Consider the following 9795-nt stretch of genomic DNA (forward strand, 5'->3'; position numbering starts at 1 on the left):
CTGTTATTATTTCTTCTAACACAGTTTTAGTTCTGAAATCTTGTTCTACTGCAAATTCTCCACTCCATCATCTCGTCTCAAAATTAGAGCTTTATAATCTCCTACTGCTATTTACCCAATCTTTGCTGTATGCTAGCTTACATCATCGGCACAAAGGGAAAAAGCAATAATAATAATGTTAATATCTACTCCTAAAACAACCAATACTTTGCTCATATGTTATCGCATCTGTTGCTCTTAAATCCTGGAGGTAGGTAAGTCAGCATTCTTGTTTTCACTTTCAATATTAGTGAATTACTTGGTAACAGTTTGTGAATTGCCCTTTCCAAACTTGTTTCAGGCTTCTCAGGCTTATCCAGCCATTCTAAATGAAATTTACAGAAACTCCTTTCCCACAGATGTAGAAAGCCCAGATCTTCCCTGCCAACCAGTTTCTGAGTCCATTGTAATCCATTGACAATAGCAGCTACTCCTTTAACCTTATCACTTTCTTACCTCCCATTTCAAAACAAATGTGGTAGAATGTTGCTTTGCTTTTTTTCTAAGAAGATTTCTATGCCAGCTTATTCTATCATCCATCTTTTGTTTTTAAGTAATTGACACTCAGATTTGATGGCAGCAGTGGCCTGTCTAGAGCAGCCACTGTGAAGACACTGGCTGCAGCAGAAGACATGTGACTGGGGTTGTGCGTTCTGCAGGGCCATGGGAATGAGAACAGGTCGGAGTCCCACCCTCTACTGAGTTGGTAAGGTGAGAGCCCCATAGTCCCAAGCACAGCTGCAGCTGCCCAGCCACAGCTCTGGATCTGGCATCCCTGAACTCTTGGAGGCTTAGAAAGCCACTGCTCCCACAAGCTCAGAAGTGCCTGCTCCCACTGTCTCTCCTGACCTGGCACTTGCTTCAGTGCAGAGCAAAGTTGTGGCCAAGCCTGGGTGCTGTTGTGATCTGACCAGGTGTCTGTGTGCTTGGGGCAGTGCTGACACACCAGCCTCCTGCCTCCTCAGCCCCGTCTGAACTTTGGGCAACCATGAGCATGGAAAGGAGGCAGGGGTTGGGGACTGAGTGCAGCTTGGTGTGGGCCTGCAGGCACCCCTTGGCATGAACACCATGGTGTGGGCCTGGGCACCATGGACAGCATGTTGATGGCAGGAGGCAGACAGGTTTTTGGGCAGAATGGGACAGGTCCCTGGGGAAATGCCACCTTCAAGCCAGGAACTTAACTACCTAAAGCCTGGAGGGAGGGTTGCCAATTCTGAGTGGAGTTGAAGTCTGGAGTGAAAACTTATGGTGCTTTTTCTGGGCCTGCCCATGGCCACCCATGGACCAATCGGCACAAATTCTTCCTTTCCGAACTTATAAAAACCCAAGACTCATCTAGATTCACACAGACATTGGGACAACCTGCCTGTGCAAAGGAGCTACCCACTGTGAGTCTCCTCTCCACTGAGAGCTGGACTCTCACCAGGACAACCTGCCTGTAGAAAGGAGCTACCCACTGCAGGTCTCCTGAGAACTGTTCTGTCACTCAGTGAAGTCCTCTCTGCCTTGCTCAACTTCCAGTTGTCTGCAAACCTCATTCTTCATGGATGCAGGACAAGAACTTGGGACCCACTAAATGGTGGACTGAAAGAGCTGTAACACAAACAAGGGTGAAACACACCCCCACTTGCCATGTTGTGGGTGATGAGGAGAGAAGAGCTGTGGACCTTTGGGGAGCCCACACCTAGGTGCTCCTTGAGCCAAGCCTGTAGTTGGACTCTGTGGTTCCTGGCATCTCCAAGTTTCAAGGTGCCACTGTGGTCCTCTTGTCCAGATGCGGAAGCCTGCAATAGAAGCTTCGTGCAGTACATCTGGTCCAGCTGCAGCCTTGCACAGTGCCGGCACTTGTGCTGGTGCCTGGAGCTTCCTGCCCTGCCACAGCCAGCATGCCTGGCTGTGCACAGTGGCCAGATCCTGCGCTCACTCGCTCACACACACCTCACCCCTCTGCACCTGGCTTGCCCTTGGCAGGCATGGGATCTGGGCTGGTAGCATGAGCCGAGTGCAGCCCGCCAGGCCAGGTAGTCAGAACAAGCCCAGCAGACACAACCAAAACCCAAGCAGACCACCAATGGCCAGAGAGGTTTCTGGCTGGTTGAAGCAACACCCTAAGGATCCCATGACAGATTCACATTATCTAGAGCAAAGTCTGAATATCTTCATAGACCCTACCTTATAAAAGTAATTACCCATCCTTATTACTCCTTTGTAAACTGGCTACTCTGGGGATGAACATGTTCCCCTATACCCAAATCTATCACCTTGATTGTACACCTGCCTACACACACATAACACATTTAGGTATCATCTTATTTCCCCCATTCATAGGACTGGCTGCCTCTTCATCATCTCTGCCTCACTTCCTTGCATTTAGATTTTGTGGATGTGCTTGGTGGATGAGAGACTTACTCAAGCCAGAGCCACACCCAAGGTCAGCAATCACTCCCTGTGCCTACCCCGCTTCCCTCCACATTCTTTATCCTACAGTCTGGACTCTGTTCTTGTTTCTTTAGCACCTAATGACTTTCAGTCCATTTTTTTTTTCTTACTTCAGCCTACAATAAACATAATTTATACCCTAATAAGCCAGGACAAAAATACATACATACACACACATTTAAATGCAAGATTCATAAAACAATACTAATTCTTGGTAAGTGAATTTGTCAGCTGGATTGGCAAGTGCGAGCACACTAAATTTTCTATTCTGTTTTATTCTAGTATTTTCTATTATTTCACCTAAAAGGGCTATCAAAATAAAATAAAATGGATTTACAACTTAATAAACAGGTCATGATCTACCATCTGAGAAACAATGCTATAACTGGCTAGTAATGTTTCATTTAGGAAAACATTTACCCAAACGATAATGGCTGCCCACCAGGTTCCCAAAGTCTTTGGCATCAAGATTTGAGACCTCTGACCAAGGTTTAAATACATTCTCATACCTCCCAACAGAGGTTAAAACGCACATAAACTACTACCATTTGGTCATCAATTCACTGGACAATTATAATATTATTAAGAAATCTAGTTGCTATTTTTTTCTTCTAAAATCTATTTGTAAGATACATAAGAACAGACTATTTTATTAGTTGATGTAGCCCTTGTTTCTAGATACTTGCTGGCACATAGTGGTCATTCTAATATTTGTTAAATAAATCAACCAATGAATCAATGAATATTTGGAAGTGGTTTAGTAGGCTGTTCCTCATTTATGCATTCTCTCATTCAGTAAGCATCTGATGAATACTCATTCTATTGTATGTCAGCCACTCTGCTTGTTCCTGGTTACATTATACAATTGATTGAAACCAAGTCCTGATTTTTAAGAAGGTCCCAAACTGGTAGAATATGTGGTTTCTGAACGTTAAAGGAATTAAATGAAAGATTAATGTCTATCTCACAGAACTAGCAAATAACATGCATGTTAATTTTCTCATCATCACCGAATCAACAAATATTTTAAAAGCACATGGGATGTGTTAGGCACTATTTTAGGCCTTGAAGACAGCATAAATAAACAAGAAAAATTTCCTACCTTCAATGAGCTCACATTGAGTGAGACAGAATAGAAATGGAATAGAAGCGAATGAACAAGATAAAGTAGATAGTATTAAGCTCTATGAAGAAATAAAACATGGTGAAAATATAGGGTGGTGGAGAGGTTAAAAGGAAGAGAGTACTCTCCTTTAGCACAGCTTCTAAATGTTTCTGGAAGGCAATAGGAAAGTGAGGTATTAAAAAAACTTTATCAGGAAAATGCAAATGGCTACTTTTCTCAGTTCAGAAGGATGTTTACCTCAGCTCAGAAGGATAAAAATGCTTGCACTTTTCAAAATGTGAAAAAAAAAATGTTTTCACTATTGCTGGTCATTGATCCTCCATGAAGTAAAAAATAAATAAATAGATCACAAAAATGTAAGACAAGAAAGAAAAGGAACAGAACCTTGCCTCATTAAGCAACCAAGGTTAGTACAAAATATTTTGCTGAAAAGGAGGGCAGAGATTAAATTGAACCTATGTTTAAAGCAAAATGATTGCTGTAACATGCATTTCTCATATCAGAGCAATTTAGATAGGCAATAACTGGTAAGCAAACATTCTGTATTATAAATGAAAAAAATCCTGAAAGGATTATTGTTGTCTTTTTCACTGAACACATCAGCGGGAAAATTATTCAGCCCCCGGCAGAGGAAACAAATATCATCAAGTACAACAGGGTTGCTGTTTGGATTCTTTTACTATCCTCAAGGACTGTCATGTTTTCAATACTCATTTCTTTGTATGTCGCCTTTCAGTACAAGTCTTTATGTCTCATACACATTCAGTCTGTTTATTTTTTTATATTGCTGCTATTGTAAACTTCTAGAATCTTAAGTATACCAAGGACAACTGCTTTTCCTGAAATAATAGATGTGATGCAAACACTGAAAATAATTTGAACAAATCTGAAGCAGATTTATATAACTTGACTGTTTCAATATTTACAACCTTTAGAAACTAGATTTCATTTTCACAGACCTCTGAAAACAACAATATTAAGAATACCTAGAGTAGTGTTATGTAGTTAGTAAGAAAGATCTCAATAAAAACAAGCTGTATGGAAAACAAAACAAAATGAGTAGTAAAGTCATTTCATCACAAACTACCCAGACTGATAAGGAAAACAGAAACACAGTCTCATAAGATCATTACCCATTATTTGCCTTCTCTGCTTATATGATACAGTTCCTGACCCTAGGGGTTTATTTCTTGAGCTCTCAGGTCAGAAAACTTTGACTGGATTTGGCCAATGGGAGGCCTTGGTGAGGGACAGAGAATGAAAGAAAAGCAGCAACAGAGTTATTTCTTCTTCTGCCCACATATTTCTAGCACTCGGCCAAGAGTGACCTCTCTAGAAATGCTTATGTCTTCTCTGTGGTCCGATGCCTATAGACAGGATTGCCTAAATCCAGCTATTGCAGACAGACCTCTTAGCAGAATGGGATGGCCTCTTTCCTTTTTTAGCTCTAGCTAAAATGAATTGGCAGCTCCCCATGGTTGCTGAAATTTGCATTATCTCATTGTTTTTATTTTCTTGCTGAGCTTTTCCATCACCAGTACAACCAATCCTCTTCATTAAGTTTTCTCTACTTTGCATTTGTTGAGTGATTTCATATTCCTAGTTAAAACTTGAAGAATACAAGCAATATTTGGTCTAGTATATATATATATATATATATATATATATATATATATATATATACACATATATAAAAACATGTTATGATATCCGTATTGAAACATAGTCTCTTCATAAATCTGGTCATAAATAATATGTCCCCATACATTTTGACTCCATTCTCAAATTTTAAGGGAAGTTAAGCTTTTATATGCATGTCTTGTAATTCCTTTCAGCAAAATTATTTCATAATGTTGGCCAACTACTACGAGGCTAAGGCTTCCTATTCTTACATGAAAAATATGAACAAATTAATCCTTCATATTTGATTGGCTCAAGCTAGGTAAGAAAAAGAGAAGAAAGAAAGAAAGGAAAGAAAGAAAGAGAGAGAGAGAAAGAAAGAAAAGAAAAAGAAAGGAAGGAAGGAGGAAAGAGAGAGAGAGAGGAAGAGGAAGAAAGAAAGGGAGAGAGGGAGGGAGGGAGGGAAAGAGAGAAAAAGGAAGAGAGAAAGAAAATAAATTTTTCTTTGAATGTCAGTCTTAGGAATGCCCTGACTCTGGTTTGACTATATTTTTGGCCTTGTAAAGAAAATTAATCTGCAGTACAAAATGATGAAACAATATTCAAAGAGAAGCAGAGATAAGAAAGGTAGAGTTTTAAGATTATCCTTGCTATTCTTTTGAAGTCAACCTTCATTACTGTCTTTCCTGTCTATACTTGTTAAATATAAACATAAGCATGTGTGTATACATATTAATTTAAATAATTGGGGAATGTACTCTAAGCCAATATAATCATTTTTTATTAAGCTCGATTGAGTTCATATTCTGTCATTTGTAACCTAAGATGTCTTAAGTAATACACATATCATTTTATTATGTTGTATTGAAATGTCACTGTTAAACCTGCTCCTTGGAACAAGGACATTCCTTGTGTTAAGATAATGAGGCCTCACAAAGATGTTAAGTCATTCTTGTTGCCTAGAATCCATTTTTAAGGCCTGAATCTCAGACATCAACCAGTATTGAGAGCTAAAGCTGCAGGTGGGCTATGGAGTGAAAATTTGCCTCTTTACAGTTTTGACCAGCGATAAATAAGTCAAAATATCTATCCACGTTTGGGGTAAATTTTAAGATAGTATAAAAACAGAAAGGAAATGAGGAAATAATCGGGAAAATTGAGCCAGCTCTTTTTAAATACAGTGTAAATATTGCAAGACAATGTATGAAATAGGATTAGTAACTGTGCCCTCTGAATAAGTAAGCTGAGCAGAACACAAAAACTTGCCATGTGAAATTATACTGTTTTCCTGCTTTATTTAATACATTATCTTCTCTTCTGTTTTTCCTTATATAACTTAAATAGATGAATCCAAGGGCAAAATGAATTGACATGCTATTGACAGAGAAAGCATGACAGGTCAGAACTGGAAGCTGCCTTTGAAATGTCTATTTTATTTTCTTAAGTATTTATAAAAGATACTTTAAAACCTAGGTGTTCATAGTAACAAAACACAGAATTATTCTAATTGTGCTTCCTCTAGTTTTTTTCCTACCACATTAAATATGCAATATCAAATGTTTTTGTTGTCATTGTTTATTTAGAATGGGACATTTATATTTGCAAACATATAAAATTCTTATTCAAGAAAAATACATATTGCCCCAGGATAGAAAACAGAAAATAAAGTTTCTTCAAAGCCTCAATCCTTGTGTTTTCCCTCAACCACATTTTGGACTCTACCCTAAAAATACACAGAGACACACACACAGTTTTTGTTAACTAAGTTGGGGGTATCTAAAAACAAAATAGGTCTTTGGTAAAATAATTTAGCAGATAAATTTGTGTAGTTACACTTTGCTTCCTCTGTATATTTTTTTTTTCTTTCAGAACTTTCCTAGTATATGTGTCCTTCCTTCCTCTACTTACTGATTATTTTCTAATAAATCTATTGGGTTAAGTGATGGCAAATATTTTCACATTTAAATTATATTTGTATTTTAATTTGGAAATTTTTAGAGATTAAAATTTTTAATATTCATGATAAATGTTTAATGGTGGAAACTCTAGCCTTGATAATATACTAAGAAGACAGTTAGATATGTGTTTGAATATTAGGTTGGTGCAAATATAAGTATCATTTGGAGCTGTGAAATTTAAATCATTATAATGGGCTCAAACACATCCTTATTAATCAAAATAGATATCAGTACAACCAACATATTTTTGCCAATGAAAAATAAGTTTGTTTATTCCTGTAGCACAAAAATCCGTGCTTTGGAATTTGATGAACTCTTGGAAAGCATTTTCTGCATCCTGCTGGTTATGGAAGTGTTTGCCCTGCAAAAAGTTGTTGAGATGCTTGAATAAGTGGTAGTAGGTCAGGTGAATATAACAAATGAGGCAAAACTTCACAGTCCAATTCGTTCAGCTTTTGAAGCAATGGCTGTGTGATGTGCAGTCAGCAGTTGTAGAGAATTGGGGTCTTTCTGTAGACCAATGCTGGCTGCAGGCATTGCAATTTTCAGTGCAGCTCATGGATTTGCTATAATGGTTTCACTGGTATTCGGAAAGCTGTAATGCATCAGATCAGCAGCAGACCACCACAGAGTGACCATGACATTTTTTTGGTGCAAATTTGGATTTGGGAAGTGCTTTGGAGCTTCATCTCAGTCCCACCACTGAGCTGGTCATTACTAGTTAGTGTATAAAATCAGTGTTCTGTCATACATCACAATCCAATTGAGAAATGGTTCATTGTTGTGTGGAATAAGAGATGACAACACTTCAAAATGCAGATTTTTAAAATTGCGCACCCACTTATTGAGCTTTTTCACCTTTCCAATTTGCTTCAAATGCCAAGTGACCACAGAATGATCAACATTGAGTCCTTAGGCAACTTCTCATGTAGTTGTAAGAGGATCAGCTTTGATGATCAGTAGTTGGTCATTGTCAACTTCCAATGGCTGGCCACTATGTTCCTCATCTTTAAAGCTCTCATCTCCTTTGCAAAACTCCTTGAACCACCACTGAACTGTATGTTCATTAGTGGTTCCTGTGCTCAAAGTGTTGGTGATGTTGTGAGTTGTCTCTGCTATTTATGTCCCATTTTGAATTCGAATAAGAAAATCATTTGAATTTGCTTTTTGTCTAACATCATTTCCATAGTCTACAATAAACATAAAATAGCAAGAAATAAGTCATTAGCACAAGTAAATAGAGAAAGGCCCATTAAAATGAAGTATAACATGACCACATTTGTTGAAGAATGTATTCCAGTGTCAAATGGCAAATTCCAACAATGCAAAAAGTACAATTCCTTTTGCTCCAACCTAATAGTTTACTGAAGCAAATACTTGTTCTACCAAATTGTTTGTCAAATAATTGGAATGTCAGTATGTAAAAGAACTATGAATTCCCTTAGAATCCTTTATTTATTGTACATAACCACATTAAGTTATCTATTATTTATCTTATAATATGTACATTTAATTTTTTAAAATACTGAATTTATTCTCATTAATTATCTCATTTAAGGAGCTTAGGGCTTAAGGTCAATTTCATTCAATTTGATGGTAAAACTCTTTTTGAAAAAGTGTTTTGTATTTGTTTAAGTTCATTTTCACTGGCATAGAAAAGGAAACAAGATACTGTATTTCATATAATAATACTGAGATCTATGTCTAGATTATCTAGGTTTTTGGATTTTTAAAAAATGTAATTACATTAGGGTGAGTCATGAAAACACTGATAGAATTTTTTGACAGGTTTTAAGAGGTTTTTGTTTTCCTTTTTAATTGAGTCAATTTAATCAACTTAAAAATGTGTGAGTGAATGGATGTTATCTAATAACATAAATACCAGATTTTACCCAATAGTATAAGAGCACTAGTAGGGAGGTGGCAGCTTCTCAAAACTCAATCTTCATATGCTTTTATAATACTAGTGGCATTTTCTTCATTCTGGATTTGTTCATTCCCTAAACTTATGCAAGACTTAATTTTTCAAAATGCTGCAAAGGAAACCACTACTAATTGCTATTTTTTAATAAAAAAAATTCTTGTTTGGGACCAGATTCCATTTATCTCTGTAATGTAATTATTTATTTTATCACCTGATGATGAATATGCTCATCCATTAACTCAGTGTCTCAAAGATTTACTCTGCAGATTCTCCATGTCCTGCTGCTATAATTAAACTAATTATACGATGGGGACCATGATGGTCTGCTCAATTTTATGTAATTTTATAAATTACTTAACAAAAGTTCTTAAATTATTTGAAAGATTGTTGGTATAAATGATTTCACAAGTTAATATCCATTGTTAGACCTCTGATAATGACTTTTACTTTGCTAAACATGACCACAGAAATTACAGTGAGGTTTCCAGTCATTGTTATAAATATTTCTCAGCTGCTGCTACAGTTGGCCTTGTGGCTGCTGCCAGTTTTACATGGCCTTTTCTAGGCTCCTACACAATTATGTGTAGCATTAGCTTACACTGTTTACTTCCTATTGCCATTTGCCATTTTGTTACTATAACTCTCTAGAGCACACTTTTTTTTTTTTTTTTTTTTTTTTTTTTTTTTTT

The sequence above is a fragment of the Sapajus apella genome, unplaced genomic scaffold (assembly GCF_009761245.1).
Source record: "Sapajus apella isolate SASKATOON/1434 unplaced genomic scaffold, GSC_monkey_1.0 scaffold9, whole genome shotgun sequence".
Lineage (NCBI taxonomy): Eukaryota > Metazoa > Chordata > Mammalia > Primates > Cebidae > Sapajus > Sapajus apella.